A 17,700-nucleotide genomic window follows, 5' to 3' on the forward strand; every position below is an offset into this window, starting at 1 on the left:
ACCCTAAAAATTCCACCAAAGAACTCCTAAACCTGATGAACAGCTTCGGTGAAGTAGCTGGATATAAAATTAACTTAAACAAGTCAATGGCCTTCCTCTACACAAAGAATAAACAGGCTGAGAAAGAAATTAGGGAAACAACACCCTTCTCAATAGTCACAAATATTATAAAATCTCTTGGCGTGACTCTAACTAAGAAAGTGAAAGATCTGTATGATAAAAACTTCAAGTCTCTGAAGAAAGAAATTAAAGAAGATCTCAGAAGATGAAAAGATCTCCCATGCTCATGGATTGGCAGGATCAACATTGTAAAAATGGCTATCATGCCAAAAGCAATCTACAGATTCAATGCAATCCCCATCAAAATTCCAACTCAATTCTTCAATGAATTAGAAAGAGCAATCTGAAAATTCATCTGGAATAATAAAAAACCTAGGATAGCAAAAACTCTTCTCAAGGATAAAAGAACCTCTGGGGGAATTACCATGCCTGACCTAAAGCTTTACTACAGAGCAATTGTGATAAAAACTGCATGGTACTGGCATAGTGACAGACAAGTAGACCAATGGAATAGAATTGAAGACCCAGAAATGAACCCACACACCTATGGTCACTTGATCTTCGACAAGGGAGCTAAAACCATCCAGTGGAAGAAAGACAGCATTTTCAACAAATGGTGCTGGCACAACTGGCGGTTATCATGTAGAAGAATGCGAATAGATCCATTCCTATCTCCTTCTACTAAGGTCAAATCTAAGTGGATCAAGGAACTTCACATAAAACCAGAGACACTGAAACTTATAGAGGACAAAGTGGGGGAAAGCCTTGAAGATATGGGCACAGGGGAAAGATTCCTGAATAGAACAGCAATGGCATGTGCTGTAAGATCGAGAATTGACAAGCGGGACCTCATGAAACTGCAAAGCTTCTGCAAGGGAAAAGACACTGTCAATAAGACAAAAAGACCACCAACAGATTGGGAAAGGATCTTTACCTATCTTAAATCAGATATGGGACTAATATCCAATATATATAAAGAACTCAAGAAGGTGGACTCCAGAAAATCAAATAACCCCATTAAAAAATGGGGCTCAGAACTGAACAATGAATTCTCACCTGAGGAATACCGAATGACAGAGAAGCACCTGAAAAAATGTTCAACATCCTTAATTATCAGGGAAATGCAAATCAAAACAACCCTGAGATTCCACCTCACACCAGTCAAAATGGCTAGGATCAAAAATTCAGATGACAGCAGACGCTGGAGAGGATGTGGAGAAAGAGGAACACTCCTCCATTGTTGGTGGGATTGCAAGCTTGTACAACCACTCTGGAAATCAGTCTGGCGGTTCCTTAGAAAATTGGACATAGTACTACCAGAGGATCCAGCAATACCTCTCCTGGGCATATATCCAGAAGATGTCCCAACCGGTAAGAAGGACACATGCTCCACTATGTTCATAGCAGCCTTATTTATAATAGCCAGAAGCTGGAAAGAACCCAGATGCCCCTCAACAGAGGAATGGATACAGAAAATGTGGTACATTTACACAATGGAGTAATACTCAGCTATTAAAAAGAATAAATTTATGAAATTCCTAGCCAAATGGATGGACCTGGAGGGCATCATCCTGAGTGAGGTAACACAATCACAAAGAAACTCACACAATATGTACTCACTGATAAGTGGATATTAGCTCAAAACTTAGGATACCCAAGACTAAGATACAGTTTGCTAAACACATGAAACTCAAGAAGAATGAAGACCGCAGTGTGGACACTATGCCCCTCCTTAGAATTGGGAACAAAACACCCATGGAAGGAGTTACAGAGACAAAGTTTGGAGCTGTAAAGAAAGGATGGACCATCTAGAGACTGCTGTATCCAGGGATCCACCCCATAAGCAGCTTCCAAACGCTGACACCATTGCATGAACTAGCAAGATTTTGCTGAAAGGACACTGATATAGCTGTCTCTTGTGAGACTATGCCAGGGCCTGGCAAACACAGAAGTGGATGCTCACAGTCAGCTAGTTGATTGATCACAGGGCCCCCAATGGAGGAGCTGGAGAAAGTACCCAAGGAGCTGAAGGGATCTGCAACCCTATAGGTGGAACAACATTATGAACTAACCAGTACCCCGGAGCTCTTGACTCTAGCTGCATATGTATCAAAAGATGGCCTAGTCGGCCATCACTGGAAAGAGAGGCCCATTGGACATGCAAACTTTATATGCCCCAGTACAGGGGAACCCCAGGGCCAAAAAATGGGAATGGGTGGGTAGGGACATGGGGGGGTGACGTCATGGGGGACTTTGGGATAGCATTGGAAATGTAAATGAGTAAAATACATAATAAAAAAATATTTAAAAAAAAGAGGAAATGGAAAATCTATTCAATTTACTCTCACTCTCCTTATTTCTTGTGTTCCTTCTTATTATGACAGGATATCCTATTGAATAATTCTTTTCCTCTTTAAATTCACACACACACAAACATATGCATGCACACATGTACACATGCAGGCCCACAATGCACATGCATGCATACATACATACACACACTCACAAACACACACAACTAAGAAGTTTGAGGACAGCTTTCAAGAATCTTTTCTCTAAGTCCACCTTATGGAATCTGAGGATCAGACTTGGGTCATTGGGTCATTTACTTCTTCCCACTTAGCCCTAGATAATTCTTTTTCTTATTATTTCCTTTGTGCTTAGGAGACATTGTCTTGTTGTCTATTTTAAGAATGCTAGAATCAAAATCTCATTGTTTTTCCTTAGTAAAGAATGCTCCAATTTCCCCCTTTGTTTGTGAAGGACATTTTCTGTGATATGTCTGGATTGGAAGATTTTTTTTATTTTTTTCCCAGCATTTGAAAAAGACTTTCTTACTTCGGTCTGTTTTCTGTGCTCTCTATGTTGAAACCTATTGTTACTTACATTGTTTCTTCCTGCAGGTGTGATGTCTTCTCTTGGTATTATTTTAAGACTTTATTGTCCTTGTCTTTCATAAGTTTTGCTGGTATTACCAGCATAGATCAAAACCTGTGCCCCCAAAAGCCAGGTTCAAGCATCCATCCTAGTTAAATTAACTAAATGAGTCAAATAATAGCGAAGAGCAGAAAAGGGAGAGTTATTCAATAGCATCCAATTGTGAAGAAGGAAAATGAAGCTCCAGTCTGTGCTCAGGATCCTGTTGAGATGTTGAAGACAGAGTAATGCATAGCTAAACAGCCTCTAGTCCACACATTGTCCTGACCTCCATTGACCATCTATGTCTCTGTGGAAGGTTGTTATCAAGTTGTCAGTCTCTGGCTAGCCCAGGATTTTGGTTTTTGTTTGTTTGTTTGTTTGTTTTTTGTTTATTTTCTTCTCCCAGCAAGAGTTTGCTGGAGAAATTCTAGTTTCTTGATGCCCATTGTTTTGGTAATCTGATAGCCAGCTTGAGTGTGTCTCTGTAAAATATCCCCATCCCTGCCACAGCAGCAGTTGTAGGGCATATGTCTTCATGTTGATGTCTTTAGGTTATCTTTTTTGGGGATTTCCTGAGGCTCTTGAATTCAGAACTCCTGTCTTTTACTATATCTGGGACATCTTAGCTTTTATTACTTCACATTCTTTACATTTCTTTTAGATTTATTAATTTTACTTTATGTGAATGAATGTTTTGTCTGAATGTATGTATGTGAACCATGTAAGTGCCAGTGAAGGTCAGAAGAGAGAATAGGGTCCACTGATCCTGGAGGTACAGATAGTTGTAAGCCACCATGTGAAGGCTGACACCCAACCCTGCTCCTCTGCAAGAGCAATGTGTTTTCTTAACTGCTGAGCTATCTTCTTTCTCCTCCCCTTCTTAACTTTGAGTGCTGGAGGGCTAAATTTTTCTCTAATTATCTTCTTGAAGGGAAGAATCCAGTGGAGAGACAGACACTCTAAGCAGACCTTCATTCAGCAAAGCAATACCATACTCCAGATGGTTGAGCCAGGAAGGGTAACAGCAAGAACTCTCAGGAAGCTCTTGATAAAAGAGAGTGTTTGATGATTCTTTATGAGATGGCTTATCCACCCAAATCATGGATTAGTTCTCCCTTTCAGAGTACTTCTCCCCAGTGTCTCATGATCATGAGGCAGGTCACTACTCACAACGCAAATGAAATTCTAATAAAGCTTAACAACAAGCACTGTAGTGCTCACCATTGGTCCCAGAACAGAGGTAGAGGCAGAAGCAGAGGCAAGAGGAACTCTCTTGAGTTCGAGGTCATCCTGGGCTACAGAGTAAATTCCAAGACTGCCAGGGCTACACAGAGAAACTCTGACTCAAAAAAATCAAAACACATACATACATACATACATACATACATACATACATACATACATACAGCAAACTAGTTTCTCTGTGTCCACAAAGCCTAAATTAGTGTGCAACTGAGGAAATTCTCCTAACACTCCTTAGATACTGTGGAGAAAATTTAACTGTAGCTCTCAGAGTATTTACCCACAAGGGGGCATCCCAACTATCAGGAAGCACAAGTGTCGAGATAAATCTTCAGTTTCCTTCGTTTCTCTGGTATAAATAACCCCTTGCCTATCTGATCTCATGGTGATATAAAGGTAAGTCTTGTTACATTCTCAGAAGGTTCTAAGACTTCATCCAGCTTTGGGAGTGTGGAAACCAATTTCTCTCAGTTGTTTCATAAAATTTCATTGTCTATAAATCTTTTCACGGTTTACTAAAATGAACCTTGTTTGTTGATTCATACATTGTCTACACTGCTGTTATACAATAGTTGCATATCAGTTGCCCACTTGTGAAAGAGCCCCAGAGCAGAAAATATTTTCTATTTGATACTTTGCAGGAGACATTTTATCAGCCTCTGATTCTGTCAGTATAGCAGAGTGGTTATGTATCCGATTTAATATCCTTAGCTCAGTGAGTAAGCAAAGAAGGTGTGTTCTAAGAACCTAAACCAGTTATAACCATATATGGTTCTTAAAGAAAGCAGACTGTAATATAAATTGGTCTACAAGGAAGACAGAGTAAACTTCCCATAGAAGAATTAGTTCCCTGTTCTGAATCCTAATCAGCACGTAAAGACTTGGTGATGTAACTGTAGCTTGCTAGATGTTGGATATTATCAGGCTTGGAGAATGTGGGAATGGGCCCCTCCTTCATAATCAAGGACTAAAACTGCAGGATCATAATTATTGGTCACAGGAATGGGACCATACTCCTTTCTGGTTCTGGGAAGAGGTGTGACATCTTGGACTGCCTGAAGGATCATTGATAGAAAAACAAAAACCAAAAAAACAAAAACCCACTAAAACCAAAAAGCTATCTACACTTGATTCCAGGAGCCCTGGGCTTTACAGGAAAAGCCCTGTCTACCAGGAAGCTTTCTGCTAAGGACAGTGCCCCTCCTGTAAGTCTCAAATCAAATGGGCCTGTCAATCACCTAGACAAGACCAAGTCCCGCCCAAAAGACTTCTTAAACTAACGAATTTAAATTTTTTCCTAGATTTGTCTAGAACATAGATTAGTACAATGTTCCATTGGTCATTATCCAACATCACCCACTGAGCATACACTCAGCACTACATTACAATAGGCTCTGTTTATCTTTGCATCTGTTGTTTGTCAGCAGATGCTTCTTGATGAGTTAAAGATCAAGGAGCCCGCCGGGCGTGGTGGCGCACGCCTTTAATCCCAGCACACGGGAGGTAGAGGCAGGCGGATTTCTGAGTTCGAGGCCAGCCTGGTCTACAAAGTGAGTTCCAGGACAGCCAGGGCTATACAGAGAAAACCTGTCTCGAAAAAAAAAGATCAAGGAGCCAAGCGGAGGGGAGAATGAGACAGCAGCTCCACCCATGGGAGCCTCTTCCCTGTTCTGGCCATAGCTTTTCTATATTTATCAAACTGTGGTCTCCCCTTCTTTGAAGTAAAAGGCCATGCAATTTTCTGTCCCTTTAAGCTTATGATGTATGAACATAAGCTTAAATCTTCTAGCTATGAGATCTCTCCCTCTTTCCTGTATTGTCTTTATGAGCCTCAGAAATGTCTCAGGTTGCCTGCTTTCCTTCTTTCTTTCTCTTCTAGACGGCTATCTACACTTTTATGCCCATTAATTCATCATTCATAAGTATCCTCCATGATTAGGAGAATTTTGATTCCAAATTTAAAAGAAAAACTGGTTAACTGACCTGGACATTATTGCTAATATTTTTATCCCTTTTGTAAGTTACTAAACAAATTATCTCAAGTAGTATAAAAGTTCCTTACACATTTGGACAATTTGACCAGGCAATGCCAGTTGTGTGTTAAAATAATCCTGGTAATTGGCATTTTAAAGTTTAGTGTGATTCTGTAACTAGACAGAAAAATACAGAAAACAAAAACAAACAAAAAACAGTGCTCAGACATGCCGTATGTGGTTTTAAGATCTCAGATTACATGAAAAATATTGTAAAGAAAAGACAGAAAGAAAGCAACAAATATTAAAAGGGGTAAACAATTAAAGCTATGTAGACACATTTCTGGTTTAAAAAAACGTGTTTTGTCATAAAAATTTTTACATGGTTAAAATATAGTTTTGTTATACAAGTCAATGAATACTCCAAAATGGAAATAGAAATTAGGACAAGTCACAAGGTCAAACACGGTTTTGTTTTTGTAAGTTTATGGTAGGTTGTGGTGGCAACCTTTAATACCAGCATTTGGTATTAAATCAAATCTCTGTGAGTTTGAAGCCAGCCTGGTCTAAAAAATAAGGTCCAGGACAGCCAGGACAATTAAACAGAGAAAAAACTAACTAACTAACTAAAGACACAAATACAAAGTTGCTATGGATTGTAATAATTCTGCTACTTAAAATTCCTCATGTTAAAATGTAATAAATTGGAATTTGATTCCCTGAAACAAAACTCTATTTACAGTAACATTTTCTAAAATATCGATCCACTCTTAATGACATTTGCAAAAACAAAACAAAACAAAAACCACAAAAATAAAAAAAACACAAAAGAAAAAAAAACACCTTAACATTTAAAAACTAAAACACCTTAACATTTAAAAACTCAATGATCTTGCATTTTTTTCAAAATTATTTCCTTTCTCCTGAGTTTGATAGACTTTTAACTACCAAAAAAACCCTGAATGTTCATAGAGACAAGATGTATTTTAAAGGCTGGAGAGATGGCTCAACAGAGGACCCAGGTTGAGATCCCAGCACCCACAGGAGGCTCACAACTTCTGCAACTACAGTACAAGACACTCTTCTGACATCTTTGGACACTAGGCATGCAGTGTACATACATACATGCAGGGAAAACATGCATACATAAAAAATAAAAATAAATCGTTTTTAAAAGCCACTTATTTTTGTCAAGCTTTTGCTAAATGCTGTGTACTAGAATTGAAATCCACAGCTCCTTCTTCAGGGCTGGAGAAACTGGCCTTCTGGGTGTTTAGCAACCATGCTTGGAGGCCAAAATCTGGTGTGAAGACAAAGGAGCTAAAAGGACAACAATATTTTGAACTATGCTCTCAGTCGCCAGTTCTACAGGATAATAGGGCACTTCTAAAATGGTTCTAGATGCTGCTAAGTCACCATCCTTTTGGCAAGAGAGGCTCTAGAGACATCAGAGATTGTATTCTAATCAGTGCACACTGTACAAAGAGGACGGTCATTACAAAAGGAAACTTCCTCAGTACTACCAACTGAAGCCATATGGTCTGCATGACCCTGAACAACAGATGACAAAACGTGGTAGATGAAAAACTTAAGTGATCCTGCAAAATTCTTCATAAATAGCAAAGCATAATCTTTAAATTCTAGCCACCTACATGGTCTTAAACACCCAAGAGTAGACAATAGCCATACCGGGAAGTAATTGCCAATAATACAAAACCAAGTAAACAAATAAACTAGCCTATATTTTGAAGACATTTTAGTGGCTTGAATGTAAATGACACCATAGGCTCATATAGACATAGTCCCTACTTGGTGGAATTGCTTGGGAAGGATCAGGAGGTGTGGCCTTGTTGGATCTCATGTGTTACTAGGGTCAAACTTTGATGTTTCTAAAGCCTGTAGCATTTCCCAGTTTTCTATATTTCAGTGATTCGTGGTATAAGCTCTTAGTTACTGCACCAGTGCTATCCCTGCCTGCCTCAATGTTTTTTGGCATAGTGGACTCTAACACTCTGTAATGTTAAGTCCCAATTACTCTTCCTTCTATAATTTGCCTTAGTCCCAGTGGGTGTCTATATAGCAATTGAAAAGTAACTTAGACAGAATCTAAGTACTATGGCAGTCATTATAGGTTTTTTTTTAAGTAGCTAGTGGATTACTACAGCATCTAGCCATACCTGTGGTGTCTTAGCTGGTGATCATATAAAGTTCAGAATCAGATTTTGAGCCAATTTAGTTCTTTACCCTACTTAAATGAAATATTACCAGGTCTTATGCCATAAAGTAACTCTGAGAACCTAAGAACTAAAAACATGATTACTGTAGCTTTTTTTTAAGCTGCTGAAGCTATTCAGGCTGTACTCCACATCAATATTGGCCTCCAAAAATCTCATCAAAGTGATAATGGCCCTTCCTTGATTTTCCAGATAACTCAAGCTACAGCTAAACCTGTGGGAATTAGATATTATCTCCGTTCATTTTAAAGACCTCAGTCCTCCTGAGAGATAAAATATGCTAATCAGACCTAAATTTACCAATTATGCATAAAATCCTCAAAGAACTAATAAAAGATGAAAAATATATGATATTTATCTTCTTGAAAAATGTGTATATGTCACATGAGAACTGAAAATATTCACCAGTTGTCACTATTGTAGGGAAAGAAAATATCTATCAATATGTGCTAATTGGTAAATTCAGGTATATAAAGTCTAATTTAAGTAAGCATTTCTACAAGAGTCATCAAATCATATAATTGTATAAAATTAATATCCCTTTAGACTGGCAACTTATGCTATAAATTGAAGTTTCTTTATTTGTTTTGCCTTTACTCTTTGGTTTTGAAATCTTTGAAGGCAGCAATCAGTCTCACATCATTAAGAAATAAGTTTAGATATTCTGTTGGTTATAGTCAATGATCCTTGATTCTTTCAAATACATTTTAGACTGAAATATAGAAAAGAAGCTCTTGACTTCTATAATACATGAGCTGAATGATGAATAGAACATCCCCATTTTAGACACATTAACAATCCTTGCTATAATTCAGACATTTTGTAACATTAGAGAAAGCATAGAGATGCTTCACATGAATCGTAGGTGGAAATCAGTGTGCTGTGATATGAACCCTTAAAGTCTTTGAAGCTATTCTGTCAGTGCATGTTTTCTGTCTGTAGTGTTCTGCCTGTTAATATAGCCATAATATTTCTAAGGAACGTTCACTAGACTGAAGGGACGGACTATTTGCTAACAACCTTGTAGTTTATAAAGTCTCTAGAAAATGAGGATAAATGAAGCTTAGCCAAGCAACTCTTCCTACCTCTCCTTAGAGTCCATACCAGATTTCACTTGGCTATCAGCCTATTACCTCTTGAGGTGCTTAATGGATGCTCTTTTGTAAATGTAGTCTCTTCCCTAATGTGATCAATCCATCTTTAAACCAACTTGGCAATAGATTCAGTGGATTCTAACAGGCTATCAAACTTTATATTAACAGAGAATGCCTCACTCACTTGGTAAGCATGAATATTCTTTTTGTATAGATAAGACAGATGCTAGTTAGAATTCACAGGAAGGCCTTCAGGAACAAAATCTGAATGGTTTTATGATCTGAACCCTTGAAAGAAGTTGATAGGTTTCTGGTTATATATTAGGATCTTGATAAACATTGGGAAGAGGTCTCTCCTTCATAATTAATGGATTGCAAATCAAAGAACAGAAATGGTAGGACTCTAAATGCTGGTCAAAGGAATGGGAAGAGAAATGATCTCCTAAACTGCCTATATGGTCATTGAGAGGTAACTATTAAACATGATTACAGGAGTCCTAAACCTATGTTCTAGCACAGAGCTTTTTGATAAAGGACCTTGTGTATTGTTACTTCCTCCTATAAGATTTGTCCCAAATGATCCTATTGATCAGATGGGACAGGACAAAGTCCATTACAAAAAGCTCTAGAGATTTTGGAGCTAGTATTAAGATGGTCTACAATGTAGATTATTGTGATGGTTTTTTTTTTTTTTTTTTGGTCTATGTCCACTCTCATTCCTTGACAGACTGACACATTTTATTATGCAATAAAGTACCTATACTCTGGGTGTTTCAGGAGAACTCTTTCAGTGAAGATCACATGCACTCTGAGTTCACAGTAAGCCCAGAGCAAGATTTCCTTGACAAAGTGAGACTGACAGAAGCCCAAGAAGGTATTGATGTCAGCTTTGAGTAGAAGGTGAGGGTGATCCAGATAGGAATTTCCAGCTTCAAGAAGCCAAACTGGCCGGGCGTGGTGGCGCACACCTTTAATCCCAGCACTCGGGAGGCAGAGGCAGGCGGATTTCTGAGTTCGAGGCCAGCCTGGTCTACAAAGTGAGTGCCAGGACAGCCAGGGCTACACAGAGAAACCCTGTCTCGAAAAACCAAAAAAAAAAAAAAGAAGCCAAACTGGTGACAAAAAATAATAAGTGATCCCTTGGCTACATCTTCCACAATGGGAGATGACAAATGTCAGGGGCATAGGCATTAAAATTACTGACAGGATATAGAGAACATCACAATGAAAAAAAATAATGACATTATATCCACTGGTACATTAAAAGTCTATAGAATCATCATTAGTACTTCTGTGAGAGAACAAACATTTGTTCTGTTCTAATAGAGTTTCTCTCTCTCTCTCTCTCTCTCTCTCTCTCTCTCTCTCTCTCGCTCTCTCTCTCTCACACACACACACACACACACACACACACACAAATATAGAAATATCTAGAAATAAAAACTTCAGGATAGTCCAAAATAATTTGTATGTGTGACTGAAAGTGCCTACAGAAAAAGGGGAAAGAAAACTGTTTAAGTGTATATAGTGAGGATTTTAATTCACTACCAACATAACTGGAGGTGGTTTGTGCTTAAAGAGGATTGTAGCTAAATACTGGATGAAGTCTTAGAACTGTTAAGAACGTTCTGCAAGTTGGAGGATACAAAAGCAATTCAAAAATCTAACTATATATGCTGTATGCTGACAATGAACAATCTGAACAGAAAAGCAGTTCCTTGCACAATAAAACCAGGAAGGATAAAATACTTAAGAATATATTTTACCAAGGACACAATGATTTGTACAGATAACTACAAACTTTTATTGAAAGATGTTAAAGAGACAAGTGAGAGGACACTTCATATTCATGTATTAGATTTACTATTGTCAACTGGTCAAAACAGGACGTGTGGGTAAGATGGTAGGGCAGAAGTCCCCGCATGAATAACACTGTCGGCAGGATGCATATCAGTCTCCAAGTTCCTGTAAGCAATAACTGAAAGCCAAGCATAGGCCAGGCAATGTCCATGAAGGACATAGGACAAGGGGTCAACCAGTGCCCATGTATATTACAGAGCTCAGGCTGAGGTCAACAGGAAGTGCTTGGGAGACACTGCCCTTCTGCCTTGGACCAAGGTTTTGCAGGAAGAGTGAGTTGAGGAGAGATGGATTCGGTTCTAGACATATGAGACACTTTCTTCAGGGAAACCCAGAATCAGCACCAGTGTACAGGTGAGGCTCATAGTGTGATCCATGAGTCTGCAGGGGAGATTCCCCAGACTCATGGATGTGAACACAGAAAGATCACCAGAGTCCTGTGAAAATGAACATTTCTTACAAAAAATATGACTTTCAATAACTCTCATAGTCTTTAATCACTGTTGAACACAACAATATCCCAATTTCACCCTTTGATTTAATTTTCTTTTTTCAATATTCTAAATTATCTGGAGGGAGTGACACCTCAACTCTACCGTAATATAATCTAACATGAGAATTGCAAGTACCTCAATGATATCAGACAGTTAAATATAAAAACATCCACCCAGTGAGATATGCCCAGATGTGCAAGCCCTAGGGAGGAGACAAAACAAACAAACAAACAAAAAACAATCAAATACCAGTTCCATAGAAATTGCTTCTGATGAGAGGGACTTAGGTGGAATCCAAGAAGATGAATTCAGAATAGGAATTTCAAGACTATTTAATTGAAGTAAAAAATGGAAACAATTAAACACCGAGGAAGAAAGTAAATAAGAAAAAAATAAAGAAGAAACATTGAGGAGGGGAAAAGAGCATTTACCATTCTTATCTTACAGATAGATGAAAAGGTTTCACCTTACAGGTAAAACACAGTTCAACTGAAATGTACTTCATGTTATACAGGGAAGAGCAGGTAATTCATCCTTTAAGACTGCAGCCCACACTGTCTTGACTTCTACGGAGGTATTCTAAAATCACCAAAGGACAAAACAAGGGAAAAAGAGAAAGAAGATGACATAGATTAGTCCAAAAGCCAAGTAGGCAATTCCACCTGTAAATGTAGATTACAGGGAGCTTTAACAACTGAGTAATATTCTTAGTTATCATTGGGTGACAGCCTTTTCCTGGGATGACACAATACACAGTCTATTCTCTCCCAGAAAGAGAACGTGTGACAGACCACAGTAATGATTTTTGCTAATGTCCAATTTTGTGCATCAATGATTATTTTAATGTGGTTGCTAACAGGAGTATGGGTGCCTTGTTACTTACTAGGAGCAGGTATCACCAGAAAATGCACCCAACATTGGTCTGCAACCTGCAGACCGAAAACTGCAACCATGGAGGTATCTACACAGTATGCGGAGCTCAACACTCCCAACATCTCTTTTTCCTGAAATTCAGCTGGTCAGAGTCTGCCCCAAGCAATGGTTTAATGTTTTTTATACTGTTGGTAGGACCCTTTGAGAATCTTCCAAATTTTTATTCCCCTGTACATGTGACCTTTTACTTACCTCCTGAGAGTAACACAGCATCTCCTTCCCTCCCAGAAGAAGTTTGGAGTGGACATTACAAACTGGAGGAACACAGCACGCAACAGCTCCCAACTTCCGATGAAGAATCGGGACCAAGAGGGAAATATAAAGAAACAGCACAGGTTTTACTATATGAAAACTGAGGAGACAAACTGGCATGCCAGAAGAGACCAGCTAGCTCTGACCTCTGGAAGGAATTTTCCTTGTTAGTTTTTGTATAAGAAACTGTGAAGTACATAAAGGGAGTGAAGATTCTACAGTAGTCATTTCTAAGAGTAAACATGCTGTGGTGTAAGCTGATGGCCTAATTCTGAAAAATTATTTCTGTGGAGAAGCAGAATAACATGAAGTAGGTTCAGTAATTTCTTCCTTGTCCCAGTGAACAAATAAATATCCATGTAGCAATTTAAAGGAAGAGGTGTTTCTTTTGGAAAGAGACGGGTCATCGTTGTAGTGGCAGCCTAATGTAGATAGTCAGTTGCATACATTCATAGTTAGGAAGCAGAGAGTAGACAGGAAATGGGATCAAGCTATCAAACCTACAGGCCTATCTCTAAGGACTCACTTTCTCCAGTAAGCCACTGCCTCCTAAAGGTTGCATAACCTTCCAAAGCATTGCCACCAGCTGAAAGCTGTTGGAAAAAAAAACATGTTCAAATTCATGAGTCTGTGTGGGACTTTTCAAATCAAACTATAGCAGGTGTGCTGCTTTCTGATGATTTGACGTAATTAGAGAAAATTTAGAACACATGAAACCCTTCACGTCTCAAACTACCAGCCCTGAATACAAATTGTCATTGCCAGGTTTTGCCCCAAGAACTGTGTTCTATCTGGGATAAATAACATAAGCTCTGCTGATGACTAAAATGAGATCCTTGGATTCTGGACAAGATTTGTCCAGCAGTGAGTAGATTTGCTGCAGAATTAAGAGGTTAAATGGGGATCACCTGCTGCATAAGGAAACTCTTTTTGATTCTACATTAAGATGAAAATAGTTGGTGAAACTATAAAGCATAAGGAAAATTTATACAATTGAAGAGCTATTGCTAAAAATCTCTGACAATAAGAAGTCCAGGAAAACCAGGTGTGTGAAAATTCCCAAATTTTCATTTCCCCTAAAAAATAAAATGGGTATTTTAAAACCATGATTTTGAGATCAATTCTAATAGACTGATCTATCACATTAACTGAAGGACCAAGAGATGTTTTCCCCAGAAATCTCCCCCTCTCCCTTTGCCCCTCTCTCCCTCCCTCTCCCCCTCTCTCTCCCCCTCTCCTTCTCCCTCTGCCCCTCTCTCCCTCCCCCCCCCGTTCCCCTCTCCCTCTGCCCCTCTCCCTCTGCCCCTCTCCCCCTGCCCCTCTCCTTCTCCCTCCCTTTTCCTCCATCAATTTCTCTCCTCCACCCTCTCCGTTTCTCCTACCTCTCTGTCCTCCACCCTCTTCTTCTCCCCTCCCTCTCTCTCTCCCCTCCCTCCACCCTCCATCTTCATCCCTCCCCCCTTTCCTCTCCCTCTCTCTCCTTCAATCTCTCTCCTCTCTCTCACCATTTCTCCCCCCTCTCTCCCTCTCCCCCACCCTCTCTCCCTCTATTCCCTCCCTCTCTTCATAAGTGTGCACAACATCTTCCAATACCATGCAACCTAGCTAGTAAGGATGAAGCCTCTAGGTCAGTAGCAGCTTGATTTCTTCATGTTCTGTCACTCAGGCATGCAGGATCTTCAGCAGGAGGAATTTACTGTCAAAATCTGGAAGGCAACCAGGAGCACTGGCAGTGGCCTCTAATATTTGGAGGTCAGTGGGATCTTATTGGCTAATAAGTCCAAAAGAAGTAATTCATTTCTGAGACTGAGCCTTTTACTTATTAGTCTCTGGTGTCTAGTAGGGATATCATTGCTTCACTATAGGATAATTCCATTGTTAATATTTTGTATGTATATAGATATATTTTAGGAAGCCTCTTTAGTGTAGGTTTTCATAGTGCTTTTCTTTTTTTGTGTGTGTTTAAAGTCTCTGTACAGAGGGCACAAGATCCTTATTCTCACAGATAAGCTCTAGAGAAAATGAAATGTTAAACACACAAGAGTAATCTCTTCAACAGAAGAGATTTATAACCTGGTTTCCACCCAGAAGGCTCTGAGAATATAGTTAGTAGCCTAGTGACCTGTGCTATCTGTACAGCCAGGCAACACCTGAATTCCCCAGACTTTTATATTTATCCCAGATTTTTGCATCCTAGACCTGTATCTTGCATATTGTTTTTCAGTCAATAGAACACATATTTATGGAAAATATCACATGTACTTTACACATTAAACAGAGTCCAGATGCTCTCTCTGCTATTTATGGGACCAGGCTACACCTAACTCCCACAGACTTTTATGTTTATCTTGGTCATTCTCCCCAGAATTTTATCTTAAGAACTGTTTCTCAATCAATAGAATCCATCATTCTTGGTGAAGTCATCTGTATTTTATAAAGAGTTTCAATGTAAAAGTGTTCAAGCATTGTTGTACAAATAGGGTTGTGTTATCATCAGGAAACTTTACTCCAGAATTGTGCTATGCTTAAATATGCCTAAAATAAACGGTCTGGTTTCACATTTTAAAGTTTGAACCAACACTGGCTACTGAGATGTACTGAATCAGATTTCCGTTTTTGCCTCATGTGGATTGACACACTCAGATGGCTCTGGTGTCTGCAGAAAAAAACAAAACAGAGAGAGAGAGAGAGAGAGAGAGAGAGAGAGAGAGAGAGAGAGAGAAGGAGGGAGGGAGGGGGACAGGGAAAGAGAGGAAGAGAGAGAGAGCTCTATTTATCCTTCCCAGTTCCCCTCTTCTTCCCAGCCCCTACTCCCCCCACCACAGTTTATGGCTCACTGTTAATTCCTTATATCCATGCATTCTATCTCTGCTCCTGTTAAAGCCTCTCTCCAAGAACCTGTAGTAATGTCTTGTCCTTTATGAGTACTCCCTAAATATGGCACATAGCATGTTATGTTGGGAATAACAGGATACAGTGGATAATTCTAGATGGCAGAGCCTTTTCTTATATTCCTGCAAAATCAGGAAGCCTGTATGTTCCTAAGACCAAGATTACCAAGCTGAAAGGTTCATTAGAATCATTCGATCAATTTCCAATCTTTCCTGCTGCATTTGGATTTAATTTAGAGTGAGCCAGGTGTGACCCTAGTTCTCAGCCACAGCCTGAAGAATGAATACAGTTTAGAAAGTGACCTTGACAATGCCACTGAGGTATTTCACATGGTAAAGTGAATAATAAGTCTGTATTATATCGAAGGCTCACCGGTGATACTGGAGAGGATAAGGAATGCAGCGTGCATAGGAAGTGATGATCTGCGGTATTGGTGCCTTAAGGATTATTGTATTCCAGCAGGTTTGCTGTTGATTTTTTTTCTCTCACATGCACTTGAGCATGCCATAGGCAACACATACAGATGTCAGAGTCATGAGTTGGCTCTGTCCTTCCACAGTGGGTTCCAGGTTCTGGGTACTAAGCCCAAGGTTGTCATGTTTTCTGCAAGTCCTTTTACCCACTGAGCCATTTTGCTGCCCTGCTTTTCTTATTTTAAATAAGATGTTTTACTAAATAAGACCTGGATCCTTGAATAAAAAATTCAGCTTTATCTATTGCCCCCATACAAGCAGAGAAAATAGCTAAAAAGTGTGTGGCATAGCTCAGTAAAAACAAAATTTTATAGGAATATAAATAATTTATAACAGATCTTAGCATAAGTGCGGAGAAGTCTACCAAACCTCAGACTGAAGTGACCCACAGGATGCGTCTGGATAGTGAACACCAACATTCATAAATACGCCCAGAATCTTAAAGTAGACTAAGTTAGAGCAAGAAATCACAGCAGAAAACAAGAATGTAAAAACTATCCAGAAGGTTTCAGATGATCACAGCAGCCTGACAATAGATGTAGGACCATGAAACAATGCCAGTCATGGCAATAGGAGCAGGGCCTAAGACAATGGCTATTCTGGTAATAACCCTATATGGAGCCATGAAAAGATGGCTATCCTGGTAATAGCCCGATGTGGGGCCATGAAACAATGGATATCATAGGCCTTAGGCAGCAGGAGGAAAGTCCAGACTGGGAGCTAGAATTAGGGATGACAGAATCCAATGAGACTTAAGAAAATAGGAAAGGACCATTGCCTTGAGTTAGGGGTATGTCACATTCTTGGCTATGAAGGTAAGCATAAAGAAAATGGAAACAGAGGCCCAGTTCTTAAAACTGAAATATAAAGTACAGCAAGGAAACAAGTTAACAAACCACTTGGAAGTAGACTAAAAGGACCATCAAGAATGGCAGCGTGTACGTGCAGCTTTACACTGAGTAACTGTGCTGTGGGCCTTGCCGAAGACTGACTCCAGGTATCACAGCTAGGCTCTGCTGGCATCAGCTGAGGTCCTCAGAGGGGACCTGACATCAGGAAGCCAGCCATTCACTCATAACACACACTGTGGCTACACAATCCGTCCCTACACATGGTTGCCCTGATGTGAGAAAGCAAGTCCCATTTAGATGAGACAGTATTTTATTTCCCAAGACGGCAACATGTGGCACTTTCTTCCCAGACAGTGCAGTAAGTCAAGGCTCCCCATCAGATTTGTAATCTAGGGAATTAACAACCCTTTTTCTACAGTTTGC

Source organism: Mus caroli, unplaced genomic scaffold (genome assembly GCF_978045245.1).
Source record: "Mus caroli unplaced genomic scaffold, Mus_caroli_1 scaffold_7, whole genome shotgun sequence".
Classification (NCBI taxonomy): domain Eukaryota; kingdom Metazoa; phylum Chordata; class Mammalia; order Rodentia; family Muridae; genus Mus; species Mus caroli.